This window comes from Meriones unguiculatus, chromosome 11 (assembly GCF_030254825.1).
Source record: "Meriones unguiculatus strain TT.TT164.6M chromosome 11, Bangor_MerUng_6.1, whole genome shotgun sequence".
Lineage (NCBI taxonomy): Eukaryota > Metazoa > Chordata > Mammalia > Rodentia > Muridae > Meriones > Meriones unguiculatus.
Genome location: NC_083359.1, coordinates 28315348 through 28334421, shown reverse-complemented (window position 1 = coordinate 28334421; position 19074 = coordinate 28315348). Strand labels below are relative to the sequence as shown.

At 37.2% G+C, this 19074-nt stretch overlaps 1 long non-coding RNA gene across 1 annotated transcript in view; it reads right to left on the bottom strand.

The window, feature by feature from the left end:
* Window positions 1-13530, bottom strand: part of LOC132646473 (uncharacterized) — a 29575-nt gene extending 16045 nt beyond the window's left edge. The window contains exon 1 of the long non-coding RNA XR_009584767.1: window positions 13483-13530. This is a non-coding gene — a long non-coding RNA (uncharacterized LOC132646473). The remainder of the gene's footprint in view (window positions 1-13482) is intronic.
* Window positions 13531-19074: the final 5544 nt, after the last annotated feature.

The following is a 19074-nucleotide window of genomic DNA, read 5'->3' as shown; positions in this document are numbered from 1 at the left end:
CAGTCCAGTCATTGTTCATTTTCTCTTCAGATTCCTCTTTTACAGAAATGTCTGATTTTAGAGTAGCTTCCATTTTAATATATGTAGATGTGAATTAGAAGGCAGAGACATTTCCGTACTCTTTCTGTTAACATCATGCTTCCCAGAGTGGCCACACCCAGATAAGGCAGCAGAAATTACTGGAGCATGCCCAGATATCTCCGTCTCCTACACCTGTATTTAGGAAGCATATGGGTTTCTCAGTATCTATCCCAGCTTTGTTGAGCAGCACTTCTTTGCATGGAGCGTTTGACTTCACAAATGGCATCTTTGAGGATCTTATAATAGAGCTGGTAACATATTAACAATCTGTTAGCAGTCTGGACTGTCATGAGCGAGAACCCACGCACAGTGTGAGGCATCATTTATTTTTGCTCATACCAAGAAAAGGCAACATTTATTTTAATAAATTAAGGCATAGGGGGAAAATAAACAGGTCTAGATGCATCGAATGGGTCATGGAGAGTCAGCAAAATGCTGTTGCTTGTTCAAAAAGGATACAGGACAGTTTGGGAACTTGCAAGTTGATTTTGACTTTTACAAATATAGGCAAACTGTTTTCTTGGCCATTCTGGGAGGAAATATCAAGTTCAAAGCTAGTGTTTTTGCTTAAACAGTGATTGTGGGTGTTATTACTTATAACCCACCAGGAAAGTTTTCCAGTTGAAAGCATGTTGCTGCAGTGCCACTGCTACCTGCTAACCACTGAATATTTGTATTCCCTTGTGGGGATGGAAAGCTGTAGATCTACATATACATGATTCTAGAAAGACAGTTTAAACAGGAAATTGATTAAAGTGAGCATATAGGAATGAAGTCCATAATATTATTATGAACACTGCAAGCACAGTTAAGAGAGTGAATTTAGGCTTAATTTTAAAATATGTTTGTGTTTCTCTTTCAGTTAGAGGAGACATGAGTATTTATTTGAAAATGAGAGATGAAAGAGCTTTTGTGCAGATCGTGTTGGGCTAAGGACTGGGTATTTGGAGTGGCCTTTCCAAACCGTGATGATGTAATTTCTACGGAGGAAGACACATCATAGGTGGGAAGGGGCTCAGGAGCACAGAACTTCTGTCCAACACGAAGACCACAGCAGAGCCGCAGAGTATCTGTACAGGACAGATTACTTTCATGACTTAGTTTTATTTTGTCTCATGTCAACTTATTGGTATATGACCCTTTTATTCCTAAAAGCTTTATTCCTGAAACCCCGTTACACTTTCTATACTTCATTAGTCCTAACTATACTTCATTAGTCTTTTCTAGAATCAGCAGTCTGCATAGCTGGGGTGAATCCTAAAGGAATGGACAGATTTTGAGGACTCCATAAGTTCTGAGGGCAAGCACAGACTTTCTTAGACTATAAGACCTAGAGTTTAAAAGAAAGCATGTGGGCGTTTAAAGTGGTTTGCAGGCATCTGGACCTGACTACTGAGCTTTTCAGTTATGTAACTGAAAAGGCTAGGTGGGAACTTCTGGCATTCAGACTTTTGCAGGGAGATCTTGCACGGAAGAAGAAAATTGACATGAGGCCCGAGAACACTTCTTATAAGAAAGGAGGGATATGTGCTTGTGAGTGTATCATTGTACCTGCTCTCTTGGAGGATACTCTCTTGCTCTAGTTTTAATGTAAGATGCTTGCTTCTTTGTTTTGGTTGCAATGATGTGGCAGTAAATCTGATTTCCATGCCACACATGCCAGATTAAGTGCTTGTTTTTAAATAAACCAGCAAGCAGAAATTTACATTAAAGAACTTTGTTTTGGCCCTTTTCCAATTAATCATGAAAATTGATTGTGCTGATCAAGCGTTCTAGGTATTGGTTAGATTTTTGAATGTACAAAGTGATTAATTTTCTGAAACTTCAGTTAATCTTCTGCAGATAAACCCAAAAGATAACGATTTCAGTTTGGCAAGAGCAGATGCTCATTCGTCTTTGTTGTCAACATACAATAAAAAGGGAATTTTAGAGACTGTAGAAACCTGTCCTTTGAATAAATGTGGTCAGTAGTCACGGGTTTTTTTCAAAACTGTGATATTTTATACAAATGAACCATATTATTTTTATTAATTATTTTTATTTTTATTAATTACAGTTTATTCACTTTGTAGGCCCCTGTACCTCCTTCCCTCCTTCCCTCCTCCCCTCCCAATCTCACCCTTCCTCTTCCCCACCCATGTCCCTCTCCTAGTCCATTGATAAGGGAGGTCCTCCTCCCCTTCCTCTAATCTAAGTCTATCAGGTCTCAAAAGGAGTGGCTGCATTGTCTTCTTCTGTGGCTGGGTAAGGCTGCTCCCCTCTCAGGAGGAGGTGATCAAAGAGCAGGCCAATCAGTTCCTATCAGAGACAGTCCCTGTTCCCATTACTATGGAACCCCTTGGACACTGAACTGCCATAGGCTACTTCTCTGCAGGTGCAGAGTACAAGAAATCTTATGAAAGAAGTGGGAGACAGTAAGACCTGGAGAAGAGAGGAGCTCCACAAGGAGAGCAATAGATCCAAAAAGTCTGGGTACTGGGGTCTTTTCTGAGACTGATACTCCAGCCCAGGACCACTCATGGAGATGGCCTGGAACCACATTCTTATATACTCACAAACTACCTTTCCTGCAAAATATTGCTCACTTTGTATTCTCATGTCTATAATGCTTTTCTTTTTAACCTAGATTACTATATGGGAATGCTTATTTGAATACTTCAACTTTTTAAAACCATTTAGGTAATTTTCTGAGCAACCAGTTTAGTAAAATTACAAAGTATGAATCTGCCTTTTGAACACATATCTCTGTAAGCATAGATTCAACCTGTCCTCATTCCCATGAGAGAAGCTTTTTTTTTTTTTTTTTTTTTGCCACAGAGTACAATTAATACTAAGACTCCCAAATTTTCAATGAGTGGAGAATTCAGTGGAGTATGCAGCCCTAAATGGGACATCTGAGACACAGCCCTTCCTGCAAGGGTTAGGGAGGATCACAGAAGACAGCAGAAAGCTTTTAGAGTTAGAGATCAGGGAGGAAAATGTCTTCTAGACCTGGGCTGTTGAACACTTGAAATCCCAGCTCCTGTGGCTGCCTGCACAAGAACTGCCCAGGATCACACCTGCCTAAATTCCAGGAAGAACAGGGGAGAGTTTCTAGAACCCTACGCTCAGGAGAGGAACTATGGTTCCTTGCGTAGGACTCAGTTTTCTTCAGGGCTGTGACACCTGCTAGGTGGAGTCTGTTCCAGTGGATGAGTGCACATCCGTGAGCATGTGGGTAGCTCTACTTTTGGCCTTGGTTGGAAAAATGTAGATGTGTAAATGTGCATGATAGGAAAATTGGGATGAAACATTGGTGATCCAGAAGGAGTTGGAGTGTGGGAGCAGGGAAACAAATAATCCAGATATATTGTATACATGAGTGATATTTTAAGAACCAATACATATGAGGTGTGTGTGTGTGTGTAAGTATGTATATATTTGAGACAAATTCTTACAATTAAAAAGATACGAGGAGCTTAAAAACGCTTAAAACTGTCACTTAAAGTGAGCTGTGGACAATCCAGTTTTGGTTTTGTTAGAAAGTGTAAGCAGAGCTGTTGAAACTTTGGCTGTGGGGTGGCTGGCTGACATCTTTTCTGTTCCCTCTGTGTCAGGAACTGGAACAGACACTTGTGTTTCCTTGGACTTAGTGCAAGCACCCTATGTGGCACTGCCCATTTCAGCAAAGATGCCTGGTCATGGAGCAAGCTGAGGTCAAGTGAAAAATTATAAAAATTTATGTAGAAGCTTGCAAGCCAGGCAATGGGAATGGTGCTAATCAAGTAATCACTAGTGTGTGTGTGTGTGTGTGTGTGTGTGTGTGTGTGTATCTGTAGGTGTGTTACTTGCCTTTCCTTTTGTGCTTCTGAGGCTAACGTCAGGACTATGCCAAGTGAACACTCTACCTCCCAAGCCCACCTCAACAGTCCTGTGTGTTCCACGATTGAGTTTATTTTATTGAAAATAGATTTTTTCCCGTTACAGTATATTCTGATTATGGTTTCCCCTCTTCCAACTGCTCTCACATCCTCCTCACTACCCATTTCCATACACTTATTCATCCAATAGAATACAAACAGGTGGGGCTGGAGAGATGGCTTAGCAGTTAACAGCACAGGCTGCTTTTCCAGAGGAGCCAGGTACAATTTCCTGCGCCCACATGGCAGCTCACAATTGTAACTTTAATTCTAGTGGATCTGACACCCTCACACAGACATACATGCAGGGTAAACACCAACACACATGAAATGTAGCCTGTGGTAGCTCAGTAACCAATTGGTTTCCCAAAGTGAGGGGAACAGGGACTATTTCTAACAGGAACTCAATGACTAGCTCTTTGGTCTCTCCACCCCCGAAGGGAGGAGCAGTCCTGTTAGGCCACAGAGGAGGGCTTTGCAGCCAGTCCTGAAGATACCTGATAAAACAGGATCAGATGAATGGGGAGGAGGTCCCCCCTATCAGTGGACTTGGAAAGGGGCACGGTGGAGATGAGGGAGGGAGGGAGGGACTGGGAGGGAATGAGGGATCAGGACACGGATCAGGATACAGAGTTAATAAAATGTAACTGATAAAAATAAATAAATAAATAAAAAGAAAATAAATAAAAAATTTTAAATGGATAACAAAAGGAATCTAAAATAGGAAAAATAAAATAAGGTAAAAAAAAAAACAAAGCAGAATAGGGCAAAACAAACTGGGGGAAAAAGATACAAGTAAATAGATGTTTTATGGATTTTTTTGTTCTTTTATTTTATTTTAAAATTAAAATATCAGTACATTATTTTCCCCTTCCCTCTGTCTCTGCAACGCCCTTATACACTTCCTTGCTCTCTCTAGATGCTTATAGCCATTCAAAAACTAAACTTAATTAGATTCTATAGTTACAGTTCTAATTTCTAACTGGATGGGGTGGCTTATGCTTATAATCTAAGCATTTAGGACACACAAGATGCCTACCAAATAGACTAGACAAGAAAAGCAATTCGTCCTGATATATACTAATCAAAACACTAAATCTACAAAACAAGAAAAAATATTAAATGTGGTAATATTAGAAGCAGGGAAGGGACTTCAGAGACTGATGCATCAATCAAAGACCATTCATAGAGAGGACCTAGACAGTCTGCTCAGATGTAGCTCTTAAGCAGCTCAGTCTCCATGTGTGTTCCCTAGTAAGAGGAGAAGAAACAGTCTCTGACATGAACTCAGTTGCCTGCTCCTTGATCACTTCTCCCTGGTGGGATGACCTACCCAGTCCACCTATTTGCTTTCTTTGTTTTTGAGTAACATAGATGGGATTTTTTTTTTTGATTCCTAATTTTTTTCTATCTTACATGAGATAATGTAATTAAATTGAAATATATTTCATTTGTAAATTGTATGAGTTACTATGGGTAATTCTTTTGTGATATCCAAGTGATGGTAGCATGATAAGAAAGTATTTTTAATGTAGAAAAGAGACTATGGAGACCAGAAGATTCTTGGGAACATGTAACCACAGACGTGATGTGATGTGTCTAGCTTTGAAAAAATAAGAAAGGGAAGAATCACAAACCAAGGACTATGAGTAACTTAGCACCCGTGGAAAAGGAGCACAGTACTGTTTACATCCTGTATGACACCTGGCCAAACAGTAATCTACAGAATTATAATATGATATTGGTTAAATATAGGCTAATATGTAATCATCATCAAAACTTTTGAAAGTCAAAATATATACTGTACACATTTTTTCTTCTTAATTTATTTTTAAAGCTTTTTATTATTATTTATTACAATTTATCCACTTTGTATCAAGACTGTGGCCCCCTCCCTCATCTCCTCCTGATCCCACCCTCCCTCCCTCTTCTCACCCTATGCCCCTCCCTCTTCTCCCTCTATGCCCCTCCACTGATAGGGGAGGACCTCCTCCCCTCCACTGATAGGGGAGGACCTCCTCCCCTTCTATCTGACCCTAGCCTATCAGGTCTCATCAGGACTGGCTGCATTGTCTTCTTCTGTGGCCTGGCAAGGCTGCACTCCACCCCCAGGGGACAGGAGCTCCAAAAGGAGAACAACAGAGCTAAAACAAAACAAAACAAAAACAACAAAACTGGGATATGGGGCCCTGCCAGGACTGATATTCCCATCAAGGACCACGCATGGATTGGACCTAAAACCCATGCTCAGGTGTAGCCCATTGACTCATTCTCCAAGTGGGTGTCCTAGAAAGGGGAGCAGGGGTTATCTCTGGCATGAACTCAGTGGCAGGCTCTTTGATCATACTATAGACTTTTGATCGGGATTTATTGTAAAGCCTTGTTATTATCACAACCTCAAACTAGAGTTTTCAGAAGGAATTTAGTGTTGTTTCTTGGGTTAGTGTATGGATGGATGCTTTGACATGGGAAAGCACAATATAAGTGCCATGATCTCATGAACAGATTATATGGAGTGGGGATGTTATATATTCAGGAGAGAAATGAGAAATAGATCTCTGATATTCATCTGAAATCCAGCAAAGAGGATGCATTAGGTCAAGTAGAGAGAGAAAACCAGGCACAAAACTGATTTTCCAGGGAAGAAAAGTGATTTACAATCAAAGTACAGGATTAAAAAAGGGAGTAGTCTTGAAATAGATATTTCATTGCTAAAGGGGCCATGAATGTGGGGTATTCTAAAGTGATGTTCAAGATAATTCATTATTTTTACCTAAAAATTAACTCTAGATTCTCTGTATTTTATGAGATTGTTTTGTTACATCTAGTGTGTTAGTAGACAATTTTTTATTTTCAATTTTTTATTAATTACATTTTATTCACTTTGTATCCCCCCTGTAGCTCCCTCCCTCCTTCTCTCCCGATCCCTCCCTTTGTCCAGCTTCTCTACACACGCCCCTCCTCAAGTCCACTGATAAGGGAGATCGTCTTTTCTTTCCTTCTGATTCTAGTCTATTAGGTCTCATCAGGAGTGGCAGCATTGTCTTCCTCTGTGGCCTGGTAAGGCTTCTCCCCCCTCAGGGGGAGGTGATCAAAGATCAGGCCAATCAGTTCATAGTAGACAATTTTTTAATGCACGAATTTTGTGATAGCCAGACTATTTCTGAAGCATCATATTTGGATCTAATTTTCTTATTTTTTTTAAATACCTATCTTACAGAGCTATCAAGAAAATAAAAATCCTAAGTATCTGGCATCCAGAATACATCCACAACTGTTAACTCATAATTATAATAATTATATAACACAAAATTTGAAAGACAGAAGTTATTTTTTCTCACACTCATAATTATTCATTCAATCAAAAAAAGTATATGCCCTATTTTCCTACAGTTCTACAATTTGCTGACACTGCATTCCACCCCATTGCAGTCCTTTGGAGCATTTCATTCAATCTTACAGAAAGATGAGTTAATTTTAATAGTTACAGCTGGGTATTTATTAAGTGAAATCCTTTCATCAGCTGGAGCAGACATTTCAAACACATGGAGGCATTTTCTTACATAATTAAAATGTGTGTGTGCTTCAGGCCTTAAAAGGGAAATGTGAAGTATGTGAAATAGGACCTTCAAGGTGATTCAATGGGTAAAGGTGCTTGTTGCTGAGCCTTAATAACTGAGTTCATCTCCTAGGACCCACAATGTGGAGGAAGTGAACCAACTTCCAAATGTCCCCTAGCCTCCACTACCACATTGTTGTATAAGTGTACCTCCCAGTAAAGTAAATGTGAAAAAGATTAAAAAAAGAAAACAAAACATAAAACATGTTGGTGTGTGAAAGAGAGGGAGAGAGAGAGATAATCTGTGTAGATTAAAAACCCATCACACACATAATGCAACCAAGAGTCAATTTAAATAAACCCATTAAGTGTATAAAGTGATATCTTAGGAATAAACTACATGTAATAAAGTAATAATTTTGTGTAATGGAACAGTAGAAGATAACCAGTTAATGTCTCACTGCTGATTCAGTAGTATCGGGGATATAGGTGATATTTTGGGTTTGAACACCAAAGTATAGAGAAACAACTTTGGAAAAGAAAATGGTATCAGGAAAAGACCAGAGGAAGTGTGACCAAATTAAAAAAAAAACAAAACCAAAAACAAACAAACAAACAAAAAACCCACGTTTTTGATATAAGAGATATAAAAAAAAATGTTTTCATTCCTAGGAATTTTGTTAGGTTCTATAATCATCTCAGAAGAGAATAAAATGGATTTTTTCTTTTTATTATTATTATTATTATTATTATTTACACTTTATTCATTTTTATCCCCCCATAAGCCCCTCCCTCCTCCCCTCCCGATCCTACCCTTCCTCCCCTTTCTGCATGCATGCCCCTCCCCAAGTCCACTGATATGGGAGGTCTTCTTCTCCTTCTTTCTGATCTTAGACTATCAGTTCTCATCAGAGGTAGCTGCATTGTCATCTTCTGTGGCCTGGTAAGGCTGCTCCCTCCTCAGGGGGAGGTGATCAAAGAGCAGGCCAATCAGATTGTGTCAGAGGCAGTCCCTCTTCCCATTACTATGTAACCCACTTGGACACTGAACTGCCATGGGATTTTTTAATCAGAGAAGCTTCCTTTTGCAGTGGCCGATGGTAAGTTCAGTGACTCATAATTAGAAAAAGAATAAATTACTGTTCAATGCCTAGCCAAAAATGGGACATTTATAAGTTCCCTAAAAGGCTCAAAGAACATTACTGAATTGAGGGTGGAAGGGTTATAAGATCTATAGGGGAGGGTTTTGGGAATGGTTTAGAACACTAAGTTTCATGAATGACATGATGGCAAGGCTGTTGCCCTCCACATTCACAGTTGCTTTGGTTATCTGAACAAGATCAACATAACCTTGAGCCTATTAACCTCCTCTCCCCACTCTCAAAAGACTTATAAGCAGATCACACTTGGTGACATATGTAAATATATTTTATCAGTGGGTATACCCAATGATTATATGCACCTGCTTTCATTTTTAAAAACTCTAGCTACATTTCAATAAAAACTAAGGAAACTCAGTGGTCATCAAAATAAACAAAAATGAGAAATGAAAGTAAAAAGGAACTAGTTATGAAGAGAAGAGGATTAACTTTAGAAGGAGGACCAAATAGGGTAATGAGGGTGGGTGATTATGATTAAATTGTATATTGTATATGTATTAAATATAACAAAGCCCATTATTTTATATAATTAATACACTGATAAAAACATTTAACAAAGATTTAGAATTCATGTAAAAACTCAGTAGGGTTCCTCTTTTATAAATATGAATTGGCTCCTTGTTTTGTTCTGATTTATCTCTCAAAGGTATTGTACTTTCATTTGCAGTGAAAAACAAGGAAAAGAAATGGATGAAGTAAGAGCACCAAGTTAACTCATAAGCCAACCATTTCTACTTATGACTGCTCTGAAGGCCTCCAGACCTCATATCAGCTGGGCGTATTATACATAATTTTACTCGTGGGGCAGTTTCTGCTGGAACAAGAAAATAATGAAGAATAAAATAAAGGTGCTCCAGTATCAAATCTCCCTAATTAGCTATGCATGGATGAATTTTAAAATTGTACTCGCTGGGCCTCAGTGAACTGATGGTGAACTTAAAGAGGTTTGATTGTATGTTATGCTTTTAAGCTATATGATAAGGCCACAATAATACTATAATTCCATTATTTCTCTGGTCTAGTATAAATAAAACATTGCCATTTTCTCAAAATTAGTCCTTTGCTTATCCAATTAAAGTGTCAAAATATACACATACTCATGGGCTACAGTCATTATTTTGCCATATCTGCATATCAAAAAACCACTTAATCATTCAGTATTTCTCCTTAGACCAATTTCTTAGTTTATTCAATAATTGTGTTTTAAAAGACTGTGTTTTCTCTAAATAGAAAATATATACCATATACACATACTCAAACAAAAATATTCTTTTTCTAGAAATATAGCTAGCTAATCTGCTGGTTGCTTGAAGAGTCTATGCCACAAGCTCTAACTCTCTTAGCTGAGATTATGGATAGTGTTCATGTAACATAGAAAGATTATATATGAGAGTATCAAATAATTTACTTAAGATAATGATAATATTAATAATTTCAGTACTAGGGATCTAAGTGTTGGTATTAAAGAGGTGAGCAATTTAAAAAATTAAAGTTGTGGAGAAACCTGAATTAGAAAAAAAAAACAATTTTAGGTGAATTACCTTATAGATAGTAAATATATATATATAAACAATATATAATATACACACATATATATAACAATATATATAAACAACTAAGGAGCTTACAGATAGACATTAGGAATTAAAGTAGAGCTTTGCTTAATTTTTCTTTAAAAAGATGTAAAGATTCGAAATGAAGTAAGATGTAAATTTGGAGTATGGAGTACCCTAGAAGCCTAGAAAAGAAAATTTCTCCCAAGAGTGTATGAAATATTAAACAATAATCTTGTTTATTAGAGATGTATATTCGTAAATGGAAAAAGTAAGGTTTAGTAATGAGTTTATGCTCATTGCACCGTGATGAAGTGTCAGGTGAGCTGTTTACAATATGAAGTTTACTGCTAACATGGAGAACAATACTTAAAAGGGATGTCTGAAGGCAATGCAGTGATCACAAAAGATCAAAAACAGTTGCTAAAGAGACTGGAAAATTATTTCAATGTTTTAGAAAGATGATAGAGAAAAAAAGGAGTCAAAAGAAAATGTTCCTTCCAGGATGATGGAAGTCACAATGTATGTGTACACTGAACAAATATATCTAGAAGAGAAAGATGTTTTGGTGTTAAGAATGAAATCTATATGCTAACCACAGGTTCTTCTGCTCTACAAAGTGCACCCAGGGTAGCCAAGGCTACACAGAGAGACCTTGTCTCAACAAGACAAAACAAATGGAAAGAGTATGTGTAATAGTACAGCACATTTAAAGTAGAAGGGGGAAAGAGGCGGTGAGGTAAGCTCATTCTGCCTCATTTTCATGACTCTGAGCCTTTTTAATTTGGCATAATTACATGGACTCCCATTGCTTTGTGTTTTCCACAACTTGGAGTTTCATCTGAAGAACATATCTTTGCTGTTATTGTTCGAATAGACTTATTAAGAAACAATAGCTCACATGATTGATTTAATGCATTCTGGTAAGAATGAGAGACACAATGTATTTTTTTAATTAATTAATTCACTTTACATTCCATCCCCTCCTCTCCTCCTGGTCATACCCTCCTTTCCTCTTCTTCCTTACTGTTCCTGCCCCATAGAAGAGGGGACTTCCCCGCCCCCTACCCATTCCAGCACGTCATCAGGATTGAGCTCATCCTCTTCCATAGTGGCCTGGAAAAGCATCTCCACCATGGGGAAGTGATTGAAATGCAAGCAAGAAAGTCCTCGCCAACAACAGCTCCTGCTCCCCTTACTAGGATACCCATATGAAGACCAAGGTATACACCAGGTACATATGTGTAGGGGTCCTAGGTCCAGTCCGTACATAGTCCTTGGTTGGTGCTTCAGAAGCTATGTAATTAACACTTATATACTTAAACTGATTCCTTTTATCTTCAATTTCTATATCAAAAGCCAGAGGTTTATATATAGTGTCAACACATTATGAGCTCATCTGCATTTTAAAACTTAGCTCCATTGTTTTGTCTTTGACTAGTCCTTGTGACCTTTTTTCTTGCTTGGTTAAGTCCCTCTTTGCTTTTACAATTGCTAAATCTTTTACCATACCAAGCTTTCAACGTGATTGTAAGTACTTTATCTGATCTTCTTATTGACTTTCTTTAAAGAAAAGAAAATTCGTTTTTGTGTTGTGGGCTCTAATATATCATATTGTATATTATAGATAATACATTTATGGGAAATGTAATGCTTATTACATGAGTGTATAATTGCTGATTCACAGTACTCTATCATTCATTAAAAGTGAAGTCATTCAGAGGCCCTCTGTGGCAGGTTCCTAGGTTGTTTCCTGTTTTCTTCTTCTGGCTTTCAGAGGCCCTCTGTAGCAGGTTCTGCAGACTGTGAAAGCAGATACTGAACCTGATGGCCAACTGACAGGCAGAGTGAATGGAATTTTATGTAAGAAGTGGGAAATAGTAAGAGCTGGAGAGGACAGGAACTCCACAAGGAGAGCAACAGAACAAGAAAATTTGAACACAGGGAACTTCCCAGAGACTCATACTCCAACCAAGGACTATTCATGGAGATAACCTAGAACCCTGACAATGCAGCCACTTCTGATGAGAACTGATAGACTAAGATCAGAAAGAAGGAGAGGAGGACCTCCCCTATCAGTGGAATTGGGGAGGGGCATGCATGCAGAAAGGGGGGAGGAGGGTGGGACCTGGAGGAGAGGAGGGAGGGGCTTATGGGGGATACAAAATGAATAAAGTGTAATTAATAAAAGTTAAAAAATGAAAAAAAATTGAATAAAGTATAATTAATAAAAATAAAATAAAAAAGTGAAGTCATTTCTGGTCTATAATAATAATGATTATTCTGTTTATTATTAAAAGTAAGTGGAATTGAGACATAAGAAAGAGAACCAGGGACTTGAAAAATGCCCTAATGGTACAGAGGATTTGCTGCTGCTCTTGAGGAAAACCAGGGTTTGGAATCTAACACCCACATTTGGTTGCTCACAACTTCCCATAATTCTAACCCCAGGAGATCTGTCTTCTGCTCTGACCTGCACTCATGTAAACACACACATATACACTATTAAACAATAAGATATATCTTTAAAATGAGAGCCATTTGTCAATGGCATGAAGCAGAGCATATATATTATTATTCATTATCATATATACATACATACATCTCAGTCATGGGGTCCTTCTTCCTTGAACATTTACAAAGAATGGTCCATTCACTGAGAGTTAAATGTTTTCCATTTTCAGTGTGGTCTATTATTTTACAAGGATCTCAGATTCCCCTCATTTTAACAGTCCATCCTCTACCTTGATTTTATTTCTTTTAATTTCATTGAATCACACACTAGATAAATAATGGCTATCACTGTCTGCATTTATAGTGGAATAATCTTATAAACTCTGGGTTCAATGTCTATTAACTAATGATGTCTATTAACTACTGTCTATTAACTAATGATTAAAGTTCGGAAGATAAACTGGGAAACTGAAACAGAAATACTAGAAAGGCAAATGGGTTCCATCTTGTTTGCCAACTTAATTGCACTGATAGAGAACTGTTGATTCAGATATGTGGGACAGCTTCAAACTCTGTGGAAAAGTTCACTGAGGTAATTTGTCTATAGATTGTACAACTCATCTGTCTTCTCCAATGGACTATATTATAAAGCTTTTTTCTCTTCTGAAGATGTAATATGTTACAGTATTTTGTTTGCAAATTCTTTATTTTCATAATTCAGTTTCAATGTTATCCCCTCAGCACTAAGTTACCAGAATATATTCTTTTATCCTTACCTGCTCTGTTCTCTTGCCTGACAATCACCATGTTTTTCAAAAGTTCTAGAATAAATAAAGACTGACATTTAGTACTCTGTTTAAGGGATCTTTACCTGACACAGTACAGGAAATATGCTTTGCAACTGAAGATCAAGACACACACACACATGCATGTAGAGATACGTGTATATTCTCCTGAGAAATCTGGAGTGGTTTTAAAACACACCTCCAGTCTCAGTGACTACAGTACACTGGAGTCTGAGCTGTAGTCACTTTAGTTAGATAGTACAATCCATTTCTCTGTTTCAGAAGAAAAGTTTGTTAATCTGTTTGGGAACTTTAGACATTTGTGATTGAGGCCAACCAAACTATATACCTTCACATGTCTCAAAAAAAAAAAAAAAAAAGAGAGAGAGCCCATTTTTAATTATTGATTTCTCCATGCAGCTGTGTAGTGTGCAATGCCTGTGAAATTTAAGAATGGAGTATGGTTTCTTAAGATGGAAGCCTCCCTCTGCTTTTCCACAAAAGTGTTCACATAAGTGCTATTTCCAGAGTATGAAACACTTTACACTGAAAAAAAAATACAGTTACTGTGAAAATGAAGTAATAAATTACTTTTTCTCAATGGAAACAAGTTTACATCTATTTCCACGATACTGATTAATGCCTGATTAAACTATAATAACACACAGTAGAAAAGGAAATAATCCAAGATTAATCACCATCGAAAGATCCAGATTGAGATTTATTTTATGTTAATGCTCAGTTTTAAAAGAATTATAATGAATTGCTTGAAATTTTACCTGAGGTAGAAGGGAACACATGTGATTTAATTAAATCCCAGGTCACCATATGTATTCTTTCTCATTTATAGTGAATGAGTTTACTTTGATGAGATACATTTTATAATTTAAAATTATATTTATTGCCTTGCTAATGACTGACTACATAACACCAAGAACCTGAGAGTCTTTATATTTAACTCCAAGTAACAAAATGATTATCTCTTGGATAAAAGTCACTGATGGTCAGAGGAATCTGTGAGCTTACCTTCAATCCTCTAAAGAGACTGAGGCAAAAAGGATGATTAACAAACCTCTGAAATTTTTTTTTCTACAAAGTAAAAGAGATAAGTAAGAAATGACTTCTGCAACTCCAAGCTAAAATATATGCCAATGATAATTTACCCAGAAAAAGTTATTCTGTATAATGAAGAATGCCTCAGTCCTCTAATAAAGCCAGACTCTTTCCAGATTTAACCTTTATAGGTCAATTGACAAAAGTCAGTTTACAAGTGTTTCTAGGTATTTTGAAACTCCTGAAATAGACAAAACTCACTAACAAGTAAATGAATTAGAACTTTTCAGGATAATATTTTTTTACCAGGTGAATTTATCACATTGCAGGCATGGGCATGTCACCAAGACATTACTCTATTTTTACTTGGCAGAATACCCTTTTTACAGATGCTTACAGAAGACAGAAAACAAGCTTAACCTGTCTGGGAGGTTGACTTATCTCCTAAGTGATGTGATTATTATTTAAATAGATCATTTTCATTAACTTCTTACTATGAATATAGTCCTGGTCCTCTCACTATAGAAGTACATCTAAGGAATGGGGTCGCAACAAGAAAAATGACATTTACATGTAACACATACCTAACTACATCTAAAACAGCTGTAAAAGTCATCAAGTTGAAACTTATGTTATTTCTCTACATAGTTTTTTTTCTTTTTAGAATTTATTAATTATAGTTTATTTACTTTGTATTCCAACTGTAGTCCCCTCCACCCAAGCCCACCCTCTCTTCCTAGTCTCTTCCCATGCCCCTCTCCAAGTCCACTGATAAAGGAGGACCTCCCCTTCCCTTTGTCTCTACCTATCAGTCTCATCAGGACTGGCTGTATTGTCTTCCTCTGTGGCCTGATAGGGTTGCCCCACCACCGCAAAGAAACATACAAAACACTGAACTGATATGTTTTGGTTTTTATATGCATTTTACAAATGAGAAATAAATGCATATATTCAATGACATTAATTAGAGTAGTTCAGTGACTATATTAACTTAGACTAATTATATTCATATGCTTATATATTTATATATTATACAATTAAATAACCGAAATGTATTGAATGTATTTGGATTAAATATTAAGTATTTAATGCTAACCATTAACAATTAATGCATTTTCACGAGTGACATAAATTTAAATAAGTTACATTAAAGTTTTGTAAATAAATACTATGTTATCCAAAAGAATGTAGGTTTATACATACACAGTTGTACAGATACACACATAAGGACATACATAAATATTTATAACCTGTTCTTGCATGTATAATCATATTAGCATAAATAATGTTATTGAGTAGTTATGAATATAACACATATATATCGATTTTTTCCTATTCAAGAAGAACTTTAACAGTACATTCATCATCCTCCCTTCTGTTTTTATTGCCGTTCATCAAAAACTCAATTTCTATTACTGTTGTAGCAATTTTACCAGTCATCCAAGTGGGTACTTGTACTTAATCAATTTAATATTTTAATAAATTTCCTGCATATTATCTCTTACCCTGTGCTGCATGTTTTTGTTGGGGAAACACCTTTTACTTATCTTATAAGCAGCTGCTCATACTTACTTCTCTCAAATAATTTCTATTAATGTATCTGTTGATGAGTTCACAATACTGTTTCTTTGAGAGAAATTCAAATGTTATCCAATCAAAACAATTTGAAGACATAAGTGCACAATTTTCTCACAAGAAAATATTTTCATCAGATATGTTTCAATTTCCTCTTCCACAGTTGGCATCATGAAGATACAGTCTACTTCTGCTGATGCTAATGTCTCTCTGACAAAGATCATTGGTAGAGATTTACTTAACTGTGTAAGTCTTGGCTGTTTATATATAGAAGTACTAGTACAGATAGTCTCAGGCAATGATATTAGAAAAATATATTTTTCTGTCGTACCTAATTCCAATTTCAGGTATTTTCATCAATGGAGTCTTGGGTAGGACTTGTGATACAACTCTTAATTGCTGTAAAGCTGCTTTTGAAGGGGACCTTTTAGTAACTGAAAACAGCATCAAAATGAATCAACTATGTGTACGTACTGCCAGATAACCAGCATGACAGCTTTGAAAGTCAGTTTACACTTACTTGAAACAAGCACCTTATCAAGTTCTCAGACTTTCTGAATGAGGATATATACGGTGCTGTTCCATCTTGGCTTCTTTCACAAACATCTCTATTTCACTTTATATTTCATAGAGAGTATAGATTACAGTAGTTGAAATTCATTTTGGATGAGATTTCAACTGTTGAAAAGATTGTAGCCATGAAATCAGCAGCTCTTACATTAATGTGTTTCATGTATCCTTCCATTATGGTTTTGGTGAGACTAAATGATAAACCTTTAAATAGTCTAATAGATCTTTACACAAATTGTAGCACATGCAGAGAGGTTACTGTCTACAGAGAGTGAGGAAGTCGATGCCTGTGACTGCAGAGTTTTATTTTATTTTATTTTTTATTAATTACACTTTATTCATTTTGTATCCCCCCATAAGCCCCTCCCTCCTCCCCTCACGATCCTACCCTACCTCTCCTTTCTGCATGCATGCCCCTCCCCAAGTCCACTGATAGGGGAGGTTCTCCTCTCCTTTCTGATCTTAGTCTATCAGTTCTCATAAAAAATGGCTGCATTGTCCTCTACTGTGGCCTGGTAAGGCTGCTGGCCAACTGTCGGGCAGAGTGAATGGAATTTTATGTAAGAAGTGGGAAATAGTAAGAGCTGGAGAGGACAGGGTCTCCACAAGGAGAGCAACAGAACAAGAAAATTTGAACACAGGGAACTTCCCAGAGAATCATACTCCAACCAAGGACTATGCATGGAGATAACCTAGAACCCCTGCACAGATGTAGCCCATGGCAGTTCAGTGTCCAAGTGGGTTACATAGTAATGGAAAGAGGGACTGCCTCTGACATAATTTGATTGGCCTGCTCTTTGACTGCAGAGTTTTTAAAGAAGGAAATTCAGCCACGTTTGTCTTTGAGGAGGGTTTGGACACTGTGGATTTAATAAATATTTAGCACAAAATATCGTTATCTATAACCTTAGAGTTATCTTTGACAGATATCGTCACCGAGAGTCATAATCACTGAGCCCTGGGATTAATTTCTGTATCATTGAGCTCAATTAACCTTTGGTAGTCAGCAAGTACTCCCCACCTCAGTGTCACCTCTTGTCACTTCAAAAATTATTAACACATCCATATTATGCGGAGTATCCATGAGAATTAATTCTCAGGTACATAAACATTAAACGTCTCTTTTGACACATGACACATCTACCCTACCCGCCAGCTTAATGAACATGTAAATACTAAATTTCAGAAGGAAAAGAGAACACAAAACAAAAGTGAGTTCAAAAGGAAGAATGGGAGTTTTACTTCTGGAATAGCCACTGTGAGAAACTCACCTACTCTCCAGCAAAACAAGAACAGCTGGCAAAGCCCTGTAACAACAACAAAATAGTCATTAAAGAAAATTAAAATTTAATAATAGCATCAGGCCTAAGAGACATCTCTTTTTCTCCAGGCTAGTTTGATGGGAGCTGAACCATACTTATGTATATGAGATGTGATCAAGAGTGTGGGCTTTCATATTTCCTCCTGTCTTATATCTCACTGGAAGGGTGAAACTGATGACATCACTCTTCTTCAACTCTTGGGGGAGAGTATAAATATATCTGGAGTGTGACTGAAAAGTTATGTGTTTCTTTTGTTACCTAACCCCATTCATTGGACCATAGTTGTCCTTTATCCATGAAAGACTAAGAAGAGTGGCGTCTCAGGCCCCCTTTTTCTCCTACAGTCTTAGAGCAAGGGTTCCATGTTGGGAGCAGTAAGCTGTACAAATCCTCAGCACACAGAAGAATGTCTCAGAAAATTATTTATCGGACTATGACAGTTCATAAGAACACTGTACAGCACTCACCATATGAGGTGACAAATTATTTGAAATGAAACATAAAACAGTGAATGTATATGAAGACTTGCAAAGAAAAAGCTTTTGGTAATCAATAGCAATGAGATTAGCTATATATTAGCTTTATCATGCTATTTTAACCACACAGCACAGAAGAAACACAAGTAAAAAAGTCAAAACAAACTCTTGAGACAGACTCCTGTTTTACAGCAGTTTCCTAGTCATTGAAATCCTCCATCTAGAGCAAGGCAGAGATGGGTAACAAAAGGTCATGAACTAGGAAAACCAAAAACTTGAAAGACTCCTAAAAGCTCCTTCCCAGCTTTATAACATTGCTGGAAACTGAGACTCTGAACAGCTAAGCTTAAGTTGCAGAGGGACATTCTCAGACTCTAGAGAGGGCCTGCAGTTGTGCATAGAGTGCACCATGATTTTCACCTCGGAGAATGCTCACCCCATTTGGGGCAAGCCAAATAAAAGCTCATCAGTTCAGCAGATTAGACTCTGGTGTGATCATTTCTTTGATCTGCCATAGGTTTCTTTTTGCTGGTATTGATACTTTATGTCACATCTTTCCAGGAAAGGTCTGTCACACAACAAGGTCA